Consider the following 20,423-nt stretch of genomic DNA (forward strand, 5'->3'; position numbering starts at 1 on the left):
CTTTTTGTGGAACAGAATCTTTTTGTGAAACTCTTCTGTGGGGTAAGGTGAGGATAAGAGGGATAGGGCCTCGGTAAAAGTCATTTGACTAACCACAAGTTTGAAATCTAGACCAATGAGGTGATTGCTAAATTATTGTGGCTTTATAGAACCAATCTTCTCCTTCCCACTTCTTAACTCCCACTCCTTAATTGCTGTTGCAATAGTGGAAAATGCAGAAATAAATTAAGTTCATGAACTTGGAGTGAATGTTGTGCAGACAGATCCCCAAATCTACACTAAATCTCAGTCCAGGAAGAGAAACCTGAACTAAAAATGCAGAAATAATGGTACACTGATTCTCATGTGTCCTATAGCCTCAACTTTCCTTCTCATGTATCAATAATTCCTGGACATGTAAGGTGATTTCCAGAGGGCCCTTACTCCCCTGTTGAAATCCCCCCTCTGCTGTAAACTCACAGGGTGGGATTAAGCAAATCTGCAATATAGAAGTAATAATACTTGCCTACCTTTAACGTTTGTTGAGAATATGATTATTTTAATGATTGCATTCCTTTCCTTTGTCTCTTTCAAACATAGATCCAAGGCAGATTACAGATTAATAAAATAAAACCAATAAAGCTCCCTTAATCCCACTGTATTGGAAAATTTCCAGCCTCTCCGCGTTAGGTTGTTCTGGATGACACAGATTATGTAGAGCCATTTCAATCTTGTTTTAGGCACAGTTTGTGGGACTGAAACAGCACTGTTGCCCCCTTGGATGGTTTACTCTGGAACTGGACAGGGGAATGTGTCCCTGTTGGTTCTGCAGGACCTCTTGGCAGTTTTCAGTACTGTTGACTATGGCATCCTTCAGAACTGTCTGGCTGGAATGTGATTTAGGGGCATGGTTTCTGGCCCTTCCTGTCGGGGCAGTTCCAGAAGGCAGTGCTGGTGGGCTCCTGTTCAACACCTTGGCCCTTAGGTTATGGCACGGGTCCCCAATGTGGTGCCTGCAGACACCTGCAATTTTTTAAATTTTTTACCCCCCCTTTTTAATATATGCACATGGATTTGTATGAAATGCATACAACTTTCTAGCAATTATACATAGGCGTCAACAAAAGTGGACCAAATATCCAAATAAGTATCCATTTGAAGGTGGCGTTTATATGCCATCCATTCAAATATCGAAAGTGTTGTAATCCATTATGTTAAATGGATTTTAATCCATTGCATTAAAGGAGGTGAGCATTTATCCTTCCAGTGTTGTAATATCAGTCTTTTAGCTGTCAAAAAGGCACAGGGAATCCATTTATGCTGACCTTTTGTTAATTTCCACAAAGCAGATAAATAATTTAAAAGAGCGTGTACATCAGTGAATGTTAAAAGACTGTTCCAGTACAAAATTTATCTGTGTAATAACCTCCTCCCCAAATGTTGGAACTTCTGGACATTGCTGAAACATATGTTTAAAAGAAGCATTAGCTGCATTGCAGCACCAGCAATTAGCTGAATTAGACTATCCCTTATTAAAGAGACAAAGTGGTATTCAGTAGACATGAAACAAAATGCCAAAGTGGTGCTCCACTGATTTGGGATTTTGTGGTGGTGCCCACAGCAGGTTCTCAAATTCCCAAATGTGCCCACAGGTCCAAAAAGGTTGGGGACCCCTGGCCTTTGGTGTCTCTCAAGGTTCCACTTTGTTCTGCATGCTGTGTAGTATCTACACAAAGCTACTGGGTGAGAGAACCTGGAGATTGGTTTGTTTTACTAACCATCCATTCCTGGAGACTCAAGATCTGGTAACACGTTCCATAATTACATCATATTTGGACTATAGCGGTTTGCTCTCTGTGGAGCTGCCTTTGGGAAGTGCCTGGACACTTCAGTTGCTCCAGAATGTGGCAGCCAGGTTGTTAACTGGAGCTGCCTACGGTAGGATATTACCCTCTTGTTGAAACAACACTGGCTTTTGCTTTATTTTCAGACCCAATTCAAAGTGCTGGTTCTTATCTTTAAAGCTCTTTGTGATTTGGGGCCAGGATATCTGAGGGACTGCCTTTTTCTGTACAAGCCTGCCTTGTTATTAACAGTGTCAACGGAGGCCCTCTTGCATTTCCCCAGCATCCTCTGAAATGGTTGTTGGGGAACCAAGGAGATGCCTTTTCAGTAGCTTTGCCCAGGCTTTGGAACTCCTTCCCCAGTGAAGACTGCTTGTCTCTCTCCGCAAAGAATGGTCTTTTGTTGCATTCACGCAAAGTGAATTCTGTAGACTCAGGGCCTGTCATTCACAAGCAGCGTGTGACTGTTTGCTCCCATGGGAGTGGCATTGGTGCCCTCCAGATGTTTTGGACTACAACTCTTAGCACTCCTGACCATTAGCCATACTGCCTGGGGATGATCAGAGTTGAGGTTGAAAACATCTGGAGAACACCAGGTTGGGGAAAGCTGGGCTACAGTAACCAAGAACTCACCATCAAGAAAAAATTTAATGTTGCATCCAAACCAGGCTTGACATTCCCAACAAGCCAGGGAACGGAAATCAAGTTCAAACCCTGGCTTCAGATTGTGCCTTTTTAGCAGACCAACAAACCAGGAGTTCTGATATGGATGTAACCCTTGATGGCGAGTTCCTGGTTTTTGTAACTGCTCCTGCTGGCAGGAGGAGCCAAGTGGAAGTGATCGGACAGTGTGGACCAACCGCTGTTCAGGAACAATAAGCCAGGAATTTCTGAAATTCTGTCTTACTGTTTTGTGTGAATGCAGCCACTGTGTACACCTTCCTTTTTAGGAAGGCTTTTGCTTAAGTATTTTAATTCTGTTGGAAGCTTTTTTGTTTTTATCAGATGCCTTTTGGTTGTCTGCTCCTTTTAATTTTTGTATATTTTTTACTGGAATTGTTCCTATTTTTTATTAACTACCTTGAAGCCTATTTGAGGAAAGGTGGGATAAAAAATGTTTTACGGAATAAACCCCATAAAGTATAATATGAACAGTATAGTTGAAAAGTGATAATCAAACCACTTTCCTCTGAATAAGGAGGTTCGTCACAATCTTTTGAAAGGAAAATGTACACAAACATACTATACTTGGAACTATGATGGCAGGAATTTTTTTTAAAAAAGTTTTCACCTGATTTGAAGCACATCTAACCTCATAATATTTAAATTCAGCTCTGCAGCCCTACAGTTCAACCCATAGCAGTTTCTTCTTGGGTTTTCTGGAAAATGTTACTTATTGAAATGGTCTTGAATGTGAGCCTAGCCCTCTAGGTTTTAAAATGTTTATCCTGGCAATTGGGGCATCTGCCTGAACCAAATTGGTAAACCATAATTAACAGTATTCTATTTAAATCTGGTTCTGCCTGTTTCATCCCCTCTCAAATAATTTTCCTAGTTATTTTGAGCCTGGCATTCAAAAGGCACACAAAATGAAATTATAATGGCTCTGTTCCTTCTTTCTGAACAAGATATTGTGCCTGTGGGTGACTCATGCAAAGATAATAGTTAATATTTATGAGCATCTTTATTCCAGTGTTGAAGTTGATCAGCATATCAAAGAGCATTTGGTATTCGGTTAACCCCTTAAATTGCTCCCCTCTTCCCAGTACGCCTAAAGACAGTATGTTATTTATTTTTTTTAAAGCAACAACAACACACTGTCAGAATACTATATGTTTAAGGTTGTAAAAATGACTGTTGTTCAGTTACTTGCATCTTGTATGGACTTACATTATTAATTAAACAAGTACCAGAAAAACAAGAATGAAATCATACCATCACAATAAAACAATTTAAAATACAACATTAATAATCTAACCTAAAAACACCAAAACCCAACAAGTCAGGTGCCAAATGCAAAAAAGGATTTGCTCAAAGCTGCTTATAGAATATACCCCCTCCCACTTTTAATCATTAAAAGTTAAAAGCAGCAGTAAACCCTGTAAAACTCCAAAGCTACCATCAATCTAGAATATTAAGCAACAGCAGAAACAAATGCTTTTTTCTTTTTTTTTTTTTAAAGAAAAGTCTTCACTTGTTGGCGGAACACAGATAAAGAGGAAGATGACTTGACCACTTGGTCTGACAGCAGTTAGTTCTGACAGCGGTAACAACTGAGCTTCACACTGCTGTTCAGCACTATTTTTTGTTTCGTTTGGCTGCTCCAGGGTGAGCCAGGAAGCGTTTCCTTCCCTCCGATTTGGCTTTGTAATGTCAGTTCACAGTCAGGAAGCTACGTCGGAATGAGTACAATACTTCCTGTCCACAGTCTGGTGCTAGACAGCAACGTAGGCTGCTGTTGTTGCCATCATCACTACTGTTAAGATGGGAAAACGTTTTGTTCATACTTCCTAGGCCACCGTTGGTAGTTTGTATTGAGCGCCTGCTCGCTCGGTGCACATCTGCACGTGGAACTGTGTGAGCATTTTCCCCCCCGTCTCTCTCTTGCAGCACTCTAGACCTTGGTTCTTAACTTTTTATCGGATTGGTTACAATGTATAGCTGTAGCATTCACAGTTGATGTTGTGTGAATTTATTGTGCATAGCTTCTACCTGTTAATGTTGTGTGTGGTCTTTGAGATTTTTAAACGCTTTGTGAATCCAAGTCTTGTAAGTACATTTGCCTAAATACCTTTTGGGGAAAGCTGCAAATTCTTCGAGCTAATTAGCTCTCTGAGAATACGTTGACACAGATATTGTGAGCATGTGTTTTACTAGTGAAGAGAGCTTTGTACGGAGCCAGTTGCCTCATTAATAATTCCTCAGTTCCTCCTGTCATTGTTATCTGAATGTCAAAAACGTTGCTGCAGATGGTACCCCTACAGCGCAGGCAGAAATACCTTCCTAGCATGTCTCTTGCAGTTTGAAATATTTGACACAGCTGTCCTCTGAATTTGGACTTTCTAATGGAAACTTGCGAGATCAAACAAATCCATTTCTCCATATAATTGCTGAAGAATCATGCTTGAGAGTAGAAGAAGTACAAGATTGTACATAAGCCGTGGGAAAGTGTTGAATTCTAGAGAGCAAGAGGGAGGGTGTATGTGCATGTGTTGCAAGTTAACTTTCACAGCTGAACATTATTTTTTCTCTCTTTAATGGAATCCTAAGAGACCTCTTAGTGTAGGGATTCTCATACCCATTTTTGTACTGGCTTTGCCAAAATGTAATGGTAGCTGCAAAAGGCAACGGTGATAGGGGGAGATATGCCCAATTAAATGCAAAATTCCAGAGGTTAGCCAGAAGAGATAAGGAATTATTTTTAAACAAGCAATGCGCGGAAGCGGAAGAAGTTAACACAACAGGAAGGACAAGAGACCTCTTTCAGAAAATTAGAAACATGGGAGGTAAATTCCAGGCAAAAATGGGTATGATCAAAAACAAAGATGGCAAGGACCTAACAGAAGCAGAAGAGATCAAGAAAAGCTGGCAAGAATATACGGAAGATCTGTATAGGAAGGATAATAATATCGGGGATAGATTTGACAGTGTGGTCAGTGAGCTAGAGCCAGACATCCTGAAGAGTGAGGTTGAATGGTCCTTAAGAAGCACTGCTAATAACAAGGCAGCAGGAGATGACGGTATCCCAGCTGAACTGTTTAAACTCTTGCAAGATGATGCTGTCAAGGTGATGCATGCCATATGCCAGCAAATTTGGAAAACACAAGAATGGCCACCAGATTGGAAAAGATCAACTTATATCCCCATACCAAAAAAGGGAAGCACCAAAGAATGCTCAAACTATCGAACAGTGGCACTTATTTCACATGCCAGTAAGGTAATGCTCAAGATCTTGCAAGGTAGACTCCAGCAATTCATGGAACGAGAATTGCCAGATGTACAAGCTGGGTTTCGAAAAGGCAGAGGAACTAGAGACCAAATTGCCAATATCCGCTGGATAATGGAGAAAGCCAGGGAGTTTCAGAAAAACATCTGTTTCTGTTTTATTGACTATTCTAAAGCCTTTGACTGTGTGGATCATCACAAATTGTGGCAAGTTCTTGGTGGTATGGGGATACCAAGTCATCTTGTCTGCCTCCTGAGGAATCTGTATAACGACCAAGTAGCAACGGTAAGAACAGACCACGGAACAACGGACTGGTTTAAGATTGGGAAAGGAGTACGGCAGGGTTGTATACTCTCACCCTACCTATTCAACCTGTACACAGAACACATCATGCGACGTGCTGGGCTTGATGAAGCCAAGGCTGGAGTTAAAATCGCTGGAACAAACATTAACAATCTCCGATATGCAGATGATACCACTTTGATGGCTGAAAGCGAGGAGGAGCTGAGGAACCTCATGAACGAAGGTGAAAGAAGCAAGTGCGAAAGCTGCGTTGCAGTTAAACCTCAAAAAAACCAAGATTTTGGCAACCAGCTTGATTGATAACTGGCAAATATAGGGAGAAAACGTGGAGGCAGTGACAGACTTTGTCTTTCTAGGCGCAAAGATTACTGCAGACGCTGACTGCAGCCAGGAAATCAGAAGACGTTTACTTCTTGGGAGGACAGCAATGACAAATCTTGATAAAATAGTGAAGAGCAGAGACATCACACTGACAACAAAGGTCCGCATAGTTCAAGCAATGGTCTTCCCCGTAGTAACCTATGGCTGCGAGAGCTGGACCATAAGGAAGGCTGAGCGGAGGAAGATAGATGGTTTTGAACTGTGGTGCTGGAGGAAAATTCTGAGAGTGCCTTGGACTGCAAGAAGATCAAACCAGTCCATACTCCAGGAAATAAAGCCAGACTGCTCACTTGAGGGAATGGTATTAAAAGCAAAACTGAAGTACTTTGGCCACATAATGTGAAGACAGGATACCCTGGAGGAGATGCTGATGCTTTGGGAAGTGGAAGGCAAATGGAAGAGGGGCCAACCAAGGGCAAGATGGATGGATGATATTCTGGAGGTGACGGACTCGACCTTGGGGGAGCTGGGAGTGGTGACAGCCGACAGGAAGCTCTGGCGTGGGCTGGTCCATGAAGTCACGAAGAGTCGGAAGCGACTGACCGAATAAACAATAACAATGGTGGCTGCAGTAAAAATGGGCAGATCTTTGGAATGCCTTGGCACTGTTGCCACCAACACGTGCTTGTGACCCCTTTTCCAAAACTGTGTTGAACTGTTGTTGGTCAGTGAATAGAAAGTTGGATGAGTTGGATGTGGGTGAGCTGGGTTCACATCCCAACTTTCTCTGTGAATACCTTGTGTGGGTTTAAAAAATTTGGCTTCAGATCAGAATAATGAGATTAAGACAGCTGGTGTGCTTTATCAGTGGGTATAAATGTGATCACAAAGTTTATTTGAATTTACCATTATTTAGGAAACCCACTCACTTCAGTCCTTCTTTCACTCTGTTGTGAGAACTTTGTCCCTCCTTCCTTTCTGGAAGGCCTTCTTGCCTCTTTCAGAGAGATAATGGCTGTACTTGCACATAATAATCAGCCAGGAATCCTGATATTAAATCACAACGTGTGTGTGCTGGGTTTCATACCCACTTGCTTTGTAACTCCTCATGTGATAGGGTAAAAAAAACCCCAAACATGGATAGCTTAGCAATGCATCCGAATCCAGGATTATGGTTTATTGCACCATAACAAGTCAGCATTCATAAGCCAACAACGAACTGTGGTTTAAAGCTATTTTATGATCCTGGCTTTGAGGGGAACAATAAACCATAATCCCAGATTCAGAAATAATGCTATGGTATCCATGTTTGGTTTGTTTACTTGCTTGCATGAAGGAAGGAGCAAAGAAGGTGAGGACAGCTTTTGAGCACATTATGGTTTAATAGGCCAGAATTTCTGGTTTGTTGTTATGTGCAAATATGGCCACTATCATAGCTGTAGCTTTAACCAAGACCAATAATTTCTTTTTTACTGATGGTCTGACACGCACTTCTTTATCCCTTGCCATTCAGTATGTCAAACAGTTTTCCCAGTAAGGCCGATCTAGGCTGATCGGCCTTACTGATGTTTTTTTGAAATGAGTTTCTATGCTACATTTTAATTGGATGCCTTATGTTAATAGTGAGCATGTGAGATGAAATAAATGGATGTACTTGACCATCCTTTAAAGTATGTGCAGTTCATTTTTAGTGTGCTGGATATCTTCTCTCTTTAAAGGATTATATATTTGAAATATATTTCATGTCAGTCAATCCACTAAATAGTAATTCTCCCCCTTGCATTTTCCCCCATTGAGTCTAATAATTCCATTGCAGATCAAAAGAGTATGTTGACCTAGGTACTGTGTGTAGGATGGAGAGTGGTGTGACTGTTATGTGGTCTTTTTAAAACAAAAGAGACTTCCAATAGGATTATGCAGATGTTAATACTACGTAGAATGTAGGCAAATATATTCAGTAGTAGTAAGTTGCCAGGACCAAAGAAGAGGAAATGTAAAAACATTGTTGCTTTGTGTGTGTGTGTGTGTGTGTGTGCGTGTGTGTTTATTATATACATAAAGAAACTTCTTCATTATAGACAACACATTTTCGCTTCAAAAATTCCTTATGCTTCTTGGGAGTCACCACAGTAAATAAAACTGCATGACTATACAAAGAGTTCCCTGGTACAAGGCAAGGTTTCAAAAGAGTGGTGGTAGTTATAGGGGGGAACATTAAAACCTGAATTAGAAAACCTAAATCTAAGAGTTTAAAACAACTGGTTTCTTCTCTCCCATCTTCTTTTAGACTACTCATTTTCACTGTTTGCAGGAACTGTTAGTACTATATTCACCTGGTATGTGTGCTTTCCCTGCTCGAGTCATTCTTGCTTAGCTGGATGCAACTGCTTTTGCTGCTAGCAAAATGTACTATTCTGTCTTTGTTCTCTCTTTTCAGCCTTGGTCAGTCTTTTTCCCCCTTTGGTTGGTTCTTATGAGATTCCTTTCTGCTAGGTTATGAATGCCTGAATACAAGATAACACGCATGGCATTTCAAATATGAGTCACGCATGTGTGTATTTTTAGTCTAGTTGCTCCTTAAAATATAAGGATCAGGTCCCCCACTTGCTTGTATTTAGAGGAGGAATGGGGCTAAAAATAGATGCATGTATGCTTTATATTTGACATGTCACATGTGTATTTTGGTATAAATAGCAATTTAAAAAAAATCTTTAAAGAATTGGTCTTCAGATTTCTCTGCTTATCTGAACACTTGAAAAGGGATCTGACCTCCATCTCTTAAGATTTTCATGGCACTGCTGCTAATCCCTGAGTTTCGTAGGTGAACTGGCCTTGGGTGACGTGTTCTGCTGTCCATGCTTGCTGAAATGTCAGACTACAAAACAGCCTTCATAGGAACCTTCTTTCATAAGAGAAACTCTTTGATATGGAAAGATTTGCTGTTCCCCAGCCAGATCCTGTGATGGGATCACGCATGGCTGTGTGTATGGGAGGGAAATTCCCACCCCCACCCCACCTGCCAATTCTCTCCTGAAAATATGTGTGTCTCACATTCGTCTTTACTGGTTAATTAGAAAACATGGGGTTGGGGGTGTAACATGTAGCTTTGTGCTGTTAAGTACTAATTCTCCGGTGCTAATATCACCATTTTAGGTGAAAAGGCTAGAAGACACCTGGGATCTTCCCCACCTTTTTCTTAGAAACCAGGAAACAAATTGAGGATTAAAAGCTGATTCCAGGGTTCTTTTTAGGATCAGGTGTGTGTGTGTGTGTGTGAGAGAGAGAGAGAGAGTGAGAGAGAGAGAGAGAGAGAGAGAGAGAGAGAGAGTGTTAATCTACAGGAGGGAAAGCCAACGTTTTGCTTGATTTCTTGAGTGTTCATTGTTTTCTCCCAGGAAACTTCTTCCTAGGAGAAGTTTCTGCTCAGTCTTGGGTATGATCCATGCACTCTTTTTGTCCTTATTTAAAATACCACCTACAATATTATTTTAACAATTTGAAGTTGTGTGAGCATTTCTAGCACATCCAGCTAAATTGGCAGGCTTTCAACAATTTTTTTAGAAAATGGGAACTTGAAGGCCCAGTTGATTGAAGGAACAGTATCAAATGCATTAAGTGCAAAAAATCTTGCTTACCTTGAAGGGATAACTTTTTGGATCTGTCTATCCTCCAGTGTGTGCATGTGTGTCTGTTTAGAACAAGTTAAATGTTTTTGTGACCATCAAGCAGCTAGAACAGGGTAGTGTAAAAGATTGCGGATTTCTGCATTATTGGAGAGGGTGTTGCTGTCTATCTGTAACACAGGACTAAAACTCTAGCTCTGGAAAGGATTTCAAGGTTTCCCCATCCCTGCAAGATGTGAACCTTGAGTATGGAAGGTTCTGATTTGGATGGTTAGTGGTGCTGTGCCACAGAGGGGTGGGGAGATGTACGATGTCTGTTAAAAACACCCACCTTAAAAGTAAACAATTATTAAATATTAACAAGTCAATTAGTTTTACACCTTTTCATTTCTCCATTAAAGACATACAATAATGGGTGTAATATAGGGTACATAACTTTGCCTGTCATCAGTCAATCAAAATTTATAAAGTTTTTATAATGTTATCAGGTGCCAAAATTCCAAATGGTAACAACTGAGCCACATAAAATGGGTTTATTCGGAGTTTTCCCAACCCCTCTCGTTTCTTGGCGGGTGGCGTATTTAATGCTTTCAAGAGCACTACACTAACTGAGCCATAAGGGTTCTGAAGGACTCTAGGGTGAAGTCCATCAGAACCCTTATGGGGACTCTTGGATGGCTTTGAAAGGGGGTTAGACAAGTTCCTGGAGGAAAATGCTATCAGTGGCTACTAGTCCTGACTATGGCTATGTGCTACCTCCAGTGCCAGAGGCAGTGAGCCTATGTACACCAGTTCTTGGGGAACATGGGCAGGAGGGTGCTGTTGCGCTTGTGTCCTGCTTGTGATTTCCTGGTCGACAGCTGGTTCACAGCTGTGTAAACAGAATGCTGGACTAGATGGACCCTTGGTCTGATCCAGCATGACTCTTATGTTCTTATGAAGTGAGATGTTCTTGCCACTGAAAGCCTTAGTTTAAGGAGATCTAAGTTAAACCATTTTTAATCCTCATCTTCAGGTTGGGAGCAGAATACCAACTGAGTACAGAAGGAACAAAGTGATATATGTGCTAAGTATATTGCCTATTGCAGCCTTATAAATAAGCAGCACAACAAGTGATTAATCTGCACTCTTCTGTGCCAGTCTGCCAACAGGCTAGTATCTTGCATTTCCATGTGGAGGACAGGAAGCTCCATCTGCCTTGGCCAGGATGGAAATGTAGGATATTAACCTCTTGGCAGGCTAGTAAAAAAAAGAAAAGGGGGAAAAAGGCCTTCTAACAAGAGGGTTGGTGGAGGAGGGACACAGCTGAGTGATGGGTTTTCCTGTCTCTGTGCCTAGCATGGAAACCAAGCATACTGGCAGCAGAAGGATAGGGAAATCATCTCCTCCTTCTCCAGCCATCTCACTTCCTTCACAGAATTCCTTCTGGTCAATGGATACTAGGCAAGTTGTTAAATACCAGGCTGATCTTTTGGGGTTTCAGGACAGCAGACAAACTGTGGGCTGACTTGGGAGTATCCCAGGAGTGAAAGAAGTCAGAATATCTGCCTTGCCTGAAGGCAGACTCCCATTGCAGTAAATTGTATCAAGAATGATTAATTCACACATATATCCTGCCTTTCTTCCATAGAACTCAAGGCAGTATACATGACAGGGTGTCTCTCATCAGACTTTCAGACTGCCCCACAAAATAGATAAATGCTGGGGAATTTTACCACTCCTCAAAATGTCAAACGAAATACTGTCTTCTGAAGTGAGAGAGGGTTAACTTTCTGAAAAGTATGTATTGGACATAGAAAAATATTCATTATACCAAAAATATTAGAATTTGCCCTGATATAGCCTCCTATTTATATCTGATGTGTCTCCAATAACCTCGATAAAATTTGACCCTTAAGCCAAGTCTGGATTTCCACCTAGCCAATGATCATTATGATATAACTGAGTGAAGTTGGCATTGAACTTGACAGGCTTAATTACCATCATGGTGGAACTGGTTAGTTTCTCAGTGTCCTTGGGACATGTTTTCTGCTGATGCTTCCTCTGAGAAACTGCCCTCCTTTATGTTTGGTGACATTTGGAAGAATTGACGGTCTTAGGGAGTTCTGTCCTGTGGCAGACATAAGAGGATGAAGTTGACCTAGAGTGGCCATCTGTCCTCTTTTTTCAGAGGCCAGTCTCCTATTGGAAGGGCTGCCAGAAAACTGTCCTCTGTTTTGAAGGTGTCCTCTATTTGAAGGGCTGTCCCAAGTCCAGTATAAAGATAAGGAACTATCAGAAGGAAGAGCTGGACCATGAAGATGTCCATCAACAGTAGATTGAGCAAGGCACACAAGTCACCTGGTCACAGCCTTCCACACTGTGGTGAGATGTACTGTTCTGTTTAAGTTACAATAATTATTTTTAAATGTGCAACTATACATATCATTTAGCATATACAAAGACTATGGACATTAGTGGCCTCTTTTGTCCTCTGTTTTGGTGATGCATGTCCTCTTTTTTTGGCAATTCACCAAAATTGTTGGTCTGGAGTCTTGGCTGTGGAAGTTTAGAGGCTATGGTTTTTCTTTTTTAAAAAAACTGCTGGGAGTCTATAGGAAAACTAACCATTCATAGTTGGATGGGTTTTCTGTTTTGTTTATTAACAACATTTGTATGCCACCTCAAAACAAAGTTATTTGGGAGGTTTACAATAAATAAATAAATAAACAAACCAACAAACCAATTCAGATGCAATATAAGACATCATACAGTCAAAACAGCAGAAATAAAACAGAATACATAGTTCACAACAACCTGAGTTTTATGTTAATATGTGTATATAACGTTAATTTTTTAAGCTAAAGAGAAATCTCCTCTTACATTGCCACTGCTGGATGTAAAGTTCTGCTTGAAAGCAACATAGTTTCTTTAGACTTTGACTTAACTTCCCCCTCTACATTGAATAAAATGTGTAATAAAGCCATTGAGCTATCTTGTTTAGACTCGATGATGTGTCTTACGTAAACAGAATCTTTGTCATTCGCTCACCTTAAATTAATACATTAGTTGCATTTGCTTTAGGTTGTGCAAACACACCTTGCATCTTATGATAGCATTTTCCTGTTCCTTGTGTGACTTTAACTTTGAGTGACTTTAAAAACCAATCTTTAAGGGTGCAATCCTATCCAGATAGGTGGCTGCCTCCAAACTCGTAGGTGACCGCCTGTCCAATGCAGGGCAGGAGAAGCAAGGAGGGGATCATTCCCTCCATGCTTCTCCTGCCCTGCATTTTCTCCAAGACAGCCGATTTTGTCTGTCTAGCTGGGGGGGGGGGGGAGAGCAGGGGAGGAGGCTGCTGAATGACACATTAGATGTGTCATACAGGCATTTCTGCCCTCCCCACCCCGGAACGCCCCCAGACACGCCCCTTTTTGGCCACTCCACACTCCTCTTCCGAGTGCGGAGGAAGGGGCTTCTTCACGCTGCCTCAGAGGCAGCATGGAGGAGGGTGAGGTTGGTTCTCCGGGAACCGATCTTGGAGTGCCAGCTCTGAGGTTGGTTCCCGGAAAACAAAATATCCTATGGCCGTCTAGCCGCTGTCTAGCGGCCATAGGATTGCTCCCTAAATTGGTTGTAAGCGTACGACTGCTCTTAAGACTACTGAATCTACAGGAACTTATTTGAGGAATAGAATTCACTTGGTAAAGAGTGGGAGGATGGCTGGAATGATTTTCAGCACACCTAATGAGAGGGCAGTAAGAGACTGGGAAAGCACATGAGATAGATCTTGCATTGCTTCCTACTGTGGGAACTTGCTCCTTTTTCCGCCTGTCACGGAATGTTAATTAATACGGCATCTGTACCTGCTAGTGATGCTACTTCACATGGAGGTACTGTTTTTGTGTGTGCACGCGCTTTCAAATAGCGTTTTGGTCCCTTTTGCAGATGGCACAAATAAAAAATTTTCAAGCAAAAGAATAACATTTTGAAAGCCTCCCCAATTATATTTTCTTACAGTATATAATTGTTTCAAAGTAGTATTTCATATTTCACAGATTCCACCCCCCTTCAATAGAAGAGTGTGCCATTACAATGCATAGTATGTGACCTTGCTTATGCAGATGTTCAGCTAATGTGTTCTGTACAAGAATGCCAACAGTGGGTAGCTTTTTTCTTTTTTTTAATGAAGTGAGTTTTCAGTAGTAGAATATCTGTGGCATGAACATGTGCCATAATGTGTGCTACTGAAGATGAAAATGAGACTGAACTTGGTTTTCTTTTTTACTCCTTTTTTCCCTTTCTTTTTCTTTGTTCTTTTTCTAAATGATGATCGGCTTTGTTGGAAACTTTTTAATTAGACTTATGTTGGCAGATGTTGAACCAGTAAGACAGTTCTGGTTTGGATAAACGAGTTATGTGGCTGCATAAAGATTAACTTGAACATGGGAACTCATGCGGTTCTTTTGCTGCAGGATGAGCTCTGTTTCCCTTTGCCTTTTCTTCTCAAAGGACATGAGTTAAGATTCCATATCGAATGCTGATAGTCTTTTCCTCTTTGGTTTTTTCTCTCTTCTTCAAGCAGGAACATACCCCGCACGTGCACACACACTGCACACAGCACTGTGCGTGCTTTTACTTAGACATCACTTTGCATGTCTGTTTGCTCAAATATTTGTTTAGTGCTTTCTTTTTATTTTATTAAGTTCAGCATATTTGAAGCAGTTTTTGAGGGGGGGAAACTCCTGGAAAAACTTCAGGAAGGAGTGGCAGCTTGGTGATGGATACAGGCTTGGCTGCAAACTGAGGGGGGGGGGGACAGGTTTCATCTGGGGAAGAAGAGCGTACATGTGCCAAAAATGTCATGACTACACTTCCACAGTGGGTTTGCTATTCAGTTATGTACGTCTGTATGAATCCTGTATTAGCTGTGTAAACGTATTCAAAGTAGAATTTCACGTTTCCTAGCTTAATTTTTAGGTTTGGTAGTTGAAACGCCAAACATCTATTAAAGGGTAGTAACAATTAAAAAAATGACCCAAGAAACCAGCATAATTAATGGGGCAAAGGTACAATGTTTATATGCAGGTCAGTGGAACATGAAGCTTTTGTATGAAATTGAGTGCTGGATTTGGCTGGGAGAGAGTCTGAGAGGGGACAATTGAACTCAACAGATCTTTGCTGTTACCTGAGATGTGTTGTGGGGGTATTTTTGACTGGAAAACCAAACCATCTGTACGTGGAAAGCAACCCCAAGGGTTGGAACAACGGTGGCACTAATGCCTACTGCAGTCAGGAAGGAATAGGGGAAAGCTGAATGAAAAGTGAATTTGCTTCGTCTGAAATTTATTTATTTCATTTCTGTACCACCCAATAGCTGAAGCTCTCTGGGCAGTTCACAAAAATTAAAACCAAACAGCACACAATAAAACAATATAAAATGTATAGGTCATTAAAACCACAGTATATGTTGGTTTTAATGTCCTATATATTCACAGAAATGAATAAGAGTTTTGAGAAAAGGTTATTGGTCTACCACTTTGTTGGTGAAAATAGCACATTTTTAGAATTTAAATTTGAAGATGAAGGGGAAAATCAACAAATAATATAAGGTGCGGAAGACAATCCTCCAAGACGACAAAGTGTGTGTGTGTACTGAATGAGTAAGCAGAAAAAAATTGATTCCTTTTTTATGTTTGTGGAGGAGATTGTAGAGTATTCATGAGGAAAATAAAATAAGCATGAAGAAGAACATATAAAAGTTATAGAATGGATGAAATAAGGATCATTCTTAAGGGCAAACGTAATGTTTCAAATGGAAATGTGTGTAAGAACAGAGAAAATGTGGGAGGAAGTGGAGAAAGCAATCGCCCCCCCCAAAATCGTGATACAAAAAATCTTATAACAAGCAGAAAAAAAAACATTAGAAGTTGAATTAGGCATACAGAAAGCTTAGTTTCAATAACAAAGTATTAGAATTAAACCAAAGATCAGAAAATAATTTAGATGAGATATCAGAAACAGATCATACTTTTTGGTTGGGGAGGGGGGGGATTTCTGAAAGAGATTCCTGAATCAGAAACTACTGATATCGCTGCTACGTTTTCAATCCAGTTAAGGAGAAGAAGGAAAAATGATTATTTTGTTGCACCCAGCATATAAAATTCATATGGAACATGGAAAAAGAATAGACCAAGAGACACAATGGTTAAGTGTACTGATTTATAATGAGCTTATTCACAGAAAAAAGACAAATAGAATTATGAAATTAAAGCTTTATTTGATTTAAATCCAAGGACCTTAACTAAAAGGAAATAATTTAAGGAGATAACTGAACAGCCACAAAGTTCTCAAATCAGGTATTGGTGGAGTCCAACTTTGAAACCATTAATATTCTATAGAAGACAGTAGAAATTTTATAGTCTTGTAGAATGAAGTAGATGTTTGGAGTATATTTCAGAAGAGAGACAGAAAAGCTATAGAGACAGGGTCTCAGGAGCTAAGCAGGGTCAGCCCTGGTTAGTATTTGGATGGGAGACTGCCTGGGAATCAGGCTTCCTGCACTGAGCAGGGGGTTGGACTCGATGGTCTTGTAGGCCCCTTCCAACCCTATGATTCTATGAGGAAAAGAAGGCTGAGACTAACATTAATAAGTTCCAATCAAGAGGAAGGGAATGAAATAGGATTAGAAATGGGAAAACAGGGTAACGTAAAAAGAGAAGGACCAGGAGCTAATATTGATAGAGAAAGGAGCAGAAGACGATAATCGGCAATCCGTTATAAAGAATTATTACAGATTTGTCTCTTGTAATATTAAGGGGCATGAGAACACCGTTAAGAGACAAAGGAAGGCTGAAAAGCTGAATAAAGAACAACACATGGAGGTTTTGATGAGACCTGAAGCTCATGTAAATAAAACTCATAAATGTTTGCTGCATTGTTATAAATTAGGAACTGGATATTTTGCCGCAGACCAAACTAGAAAATAATAATAATAATAATAATAATAATAATAATAATAATAATAATAATAATAAGTAGCTGCTTATGTTAAAAATGCAGTATTTGATGTTGAAGATATGGGAACAGACCCAGCAGCAAGATAATGTTTTCTAGCTAGGACAGATAGCACTCCCAGCACCAATTCATCATGTTTCTATTAAAATGTGTGAAACATTTTTAAAAGATAGCAGAAGCAGAAATAATTTGGGCAGAGGATGGGGTTATGAATGGCAAACTGGATAGATCTAAAATGTAACTTGGAGTCTACTAAAAATAAACTAACTTGGGTATTTTTCCTTTGGAGGCAAAGCAAACAACTGAATTACCATCACTACCGGATGGGTGGGGACTAGGACTGGATGGAGCTGTGCTGAGATTGTTGGTTTGTTGTGGTCAAGCTCATTCTGTCCCATTTCCACATGAGCTTGTGATACTTTAAAAAAAAGTTTCTTGGTGTGCCTTTTGCCTGAAGTGTGCTCATTTTTAAACATATACATCCCCCCAGTATGTTTCATTGTTGAAATGCAGTTTTGTGATCATGTCTCTGAAATACACATATTTTGTGTGCACTGTTTCCTAATATGCACATTTTTGTGCATATTTTTCCTGAGACGAGGTGCCTCGGAAAGCTTGCAAAAATGTGGATTGATGTTTTTTAAATTTTTGTAATTTCCAATCAATATGGCCCTATATTATGTACTGATTAAAAAATACCTTCATTAATAATAAAAAGTTAGGATGGGAAGAGAAATTTACCCCCACACATACACATTTTACTGAATTTGGGGGCAGGGATCACCATTTATTATTTATTTGTTTATTCATAGTATTGTTTTTCTGCTCCTCAACCAAAAAAGGCACCTGGAGTGGCTTACATGGAATCAGTAAAACAAGGCAAGACCATTAGCAATGTAATAATAATAATACATGTGGCTAGAGCAATAGCTTTCTTTTTCTCTACGTTTCTTGGTTCCCACCTCAGGCACTAGCAGCAACAGAATGGTTGTCGTGATGGTTTTCCCAAGAAAACCTATTGTACCAGCTAATGCTATTGGCGTTGTGCTAGAGGTCCTTTATGTCCGTGTGATGTAATTTATGTTAGCACCAGTATCTTACTGGATACTGCCCTATGTTTTCTCCAGGATGCCCCAGACGTGATCACATTTTGGGGCATTGTGGGGACAATAGCAGATGCCACAAAAAATGGTGGCCTCTGCTTTCTGACATATATTTTTTTCCAGGGGGCAAATTCTCCAAACATTTTTGAGCAGTGGAAGGGCTTCTGCATTACCCAACATAGTGTCCTAGAACTATGCTACATTCAGGGCATTGTAGCGGAAACAAAATGGCAGCTGGGCCACTGAAACAGGGGCCTTACTGTTGTTGATGTAAAAAGTTAGAAAGAAAAGCTGCCACCACTTCTGCTAACAGTGAGTCTTCCTTGACATTTTTGAAGAATTTCACAGCCCGAAAAAACAGTGAAATTAGTTGACTATGAATGGGGTGGCAACATTTTTTGGGGGTGGGGGGAGAAATATTTGTGGAAAGAAGCACAATTTTGCATTAAAAAAGGGCAGACGCTCCCCTTGCGCCTTGTTTTACATGGAAAATGCATCTTTTTTGCTTCTGCCGTGCTGCCAATGTGGTGGTAATTTTGTGGTGCCAGAGGCTGCAAAAAAGGACCTGAGGGCCATGTGTTTCCCACCCCTGATATATAGAATTGTGCTGCAAAGCAAATAATCAACAAAAGCCTTCATCAGTACAACTTGCAACCTAGTTCAGTGTTCTCTGTCTCTTTAGTGCCAAAGAATCCTCTATCCTGCATAAAACAACTATCGGACTTTGCTTGGAGCGTGATTAAAGGTATAGCTGAAATCCGTTACAATTCTGTGGGAGTGGTGTTTTGGCTTAGAAAACTGAGCTTTGCTCTTTGGGGAGACATGGAAATATTGCCAGTGCATCAAGGATAGTGAAGGCTGCAGCTCTCCTTTTGATTATATTAAAAGAAAAAAAGAAAAAGGGAAAGAATGAGGATTGTGATGGCTTTTGGCACTGTGTTCTGTTCATGGCATCCCGTGGCTTCTATTCACTTGTACTCGGCTCCCAACTGCTAATTCAGCTCTTGTTTAGTGACTCGGAATTTGCCGTCCTTGACAGCTAGTCCTCAAACCTTGCAGTGCTGACAGGACAAAGCTAGGACTTGACACCGTCTGGCTGTCGCCGTCTGGCAGGCAGTGCCACTCTTCCCGACAGGAAAAAAAAACAGAAAACATTTTCACTTTTGTTAATTCTGGGTGTGCCTGACATGCTTTTCATATTCACTTTGCATGCTTGAGACTGTTGTAAGCTATTTTATTTCATGTCAGAAAATTTTGCAATGGCTTTATGCTACTGTTTGTGATAGCCAAGGCATGCTCACCCCAAATTAAAACTGGAATCCTACTTTTATGTTTGTTCCTAGAGCATGGGTGGAGAACCTGTGGCGCTCCAGATATTGTTGGAGTGTAACTCCCATAACCCCTAACCTTTGGCCATGGTTGCTGGGGCTGCAGAAAGTTGGAGTCCAGCAACATATGGGGGGCCACAGGTTCCCCACCCCTGTTGTGGAGTGGAAGAACAAAAATAACTGACTCTCATAGGATCTCACCCCTTCTTTTAAGTTTTAGAACCTGGGGTCATCAGTGAAGTTGATTGTTAGGAGATTCAGGACAGGAAAAGTACTCCTAGGGGACTAGAAACTAAGTCCCTCGAAGAAGGATGGGAGGAACTGGGTATGTTTAGACTTGAGAAGGTAAGACTGAAGGGGATTATAATAGTGCTTTTCAAGTACCTAAAGGGTTGTCACGCAAAAGAGGCCTGCAACCTGTTCTCTGTCATCCAAGACTGTAGGATGCAAAATAGTGGGCTTAAGTTACAGGAAGGTAGATTTCATTTGAACATCAGGAAAAACTTCCTAACGGTCAGAGCAGTCAGACAGTGGAACCAACTGCCTAGGGAGGTGGTGGGCTCTCCATCGCTGGAGATGTTCAAGCAAAGCCTGCTGGACAGCCGTCTGTCAAGGATGGTTTGAACTGGATTCCTGCACTGAGCAGGGGGGTGAAATCGATGGCCTAGATGGTCCCTTCCAACTCTATGACTCTATGAGCTACTTGACACAGTGCATAATCACTTTATGGAATTCTCTACCACAAGATGTAGTATTGGCCATGAACCTAGATGGGTTTGAAATGGGGATTAGATACATTCATGGAGAAAAAAGCTATGTTCATGACTGCTAAGTCATGATGACTATATGGAACCTCCAGGTTCAGTGGCAGTTTGCTCAAGTACTGCTTGCAGAGGAGCAGGAGAGGTCTATTACCTTCATTTCCCACCTCCTTTGGGCATCTGGTTTGGCCACTGTGGGAAACAGTGTTTAGTAGCTGC

The sequence above is a fragment of the Heloderma suspectum genome, chromosome 1 (genome assembly GCF_057233095.1).
Source record: "Heloderma suspectum isolate Gila_16-S chromosome 1, 16-S_ref, whole genome shotgun sequence".
NCBI lineage: Eukaryota > Metazoa > Chordata > Lepidosauria > Squamata > Helodermatidae > Heloderma > Heloderma suspectum.